This window comes from Anabrus simplex, chromosome 7 (genome assembly GCF_040414725.1).
Source record: "Anabrus simplex isolate iqAnaSimp1 chromosome 7, ASM4041472v1, whole genome shotgun sequence".
Classification (NCBI taxonomy): domain Eukaryota; kingdom Metazoa; phylum Arthropoda; class Insecta; order Orthoptera; family Tettigoniidae; genus Anabrus; species Anabrus simplex.
In genome coordinates, this window is record NC_090271.1 from 255465428 (window position 1) to 255466467 (window position 1040).

Here is a 1040-nt window from a genome sequence, read left to right on the forward strand (position 1 = left end):
CACATCGGATGTTAAAATTATGTTCTATGACGTTTGCATCAATTATGAAATCATTATCAAGTTGAAACAGGCTTGTCCGCCTCTGTGGTGTAGTGGTTAGCGTGATTAGCTGCCACCCCCGGAGGTCCGGGTTCGATTCCCGGCTCTGCCACGAAATTTGAAAAGTGGTACGAGGGCTGGAACGGGGTCCACTCAGCCTCGGGAGGTCAACTGAGTAGAGGTGGGTTCGATTCCCACCTCAGCCATCCTGGAAGTGGTTTTCCGTGGTTTCCCACTTCTCCTCCAGGCAAATGCCGGGATGGTACCTATCTTAAGGCCAAGGTCGCTTCCTTCCCTCTTCCTTGTCTATCCCTTCCAATCTTCCCCATCCCCCGCAAGGCCCCTGTTCAGCATAGCAGGTGAGGCCGCCTGGCGAGGTACTGGTCATTCTCCCCAGTTGTATCCCCGACCAAGAGTCTGAAGCTCCAGGACACTGCCCTTGCGGCGGTAGAGGTTGTATCCCTCGCTGAGTCCGAGGGAAAAACCGAACCTGGAGGGTAAACAGATGATGATGATGATGAAACAGACCTTCAACGTATTAGGTCGTGTTACGTACATATAGTACGTGTTGAAGAGATGTTAAGTACAAAACAAAAATGGCCAGCCGGACACCAGTGGGATCCGAACCCACAACCTCCCGATTTCGCGTCGGTTGCTCTACCAATTGAGCTATGGTGGCCTAGGCCATCTTTGTTCTGTTGTCCGTTGTGGGGCAAGTCAATGAATATTGAATTTTCACGACCGCATTGTAATCGAAACAGACTTTCAACGTATTAGGTCGTGTTACGTGCATGTAGTGCGTGTTGAAGATATGTTAAGTACAGAACAAAAATGGCCAGCCGGACACCAGTGGGATCCGAACCAACAACCTCCCGATTTCGCGTCGGGTGCTGGTGTCCGGCTGGCCACTTTTGTTCTGTACTTAACATCCCTTAAACACGTACTACATGTACGTAACACGACCTAATACGTTGAAAGTCTGTTTCGATTACAATGCGGTC

General features: G+C 50.2%; 1 non-coding gene across 1 annotated transcript; it reads right to left on the reverse strand.

Annotated features, from left to right (window-relative positions):
* Window positions 1-641: 641 nt before the first annotated feature.
* Window positions 642-718, reverse strand: TRNAS-CGA (transfer RNA serine (anticodon CGA)). The gene has a single exon. It is a non-coding gene; the product is annotated as a tRNA-Ser (tRNA).
* Between the last annotated feature and the right edge of the window lie 322 nt (window positions 719-1040).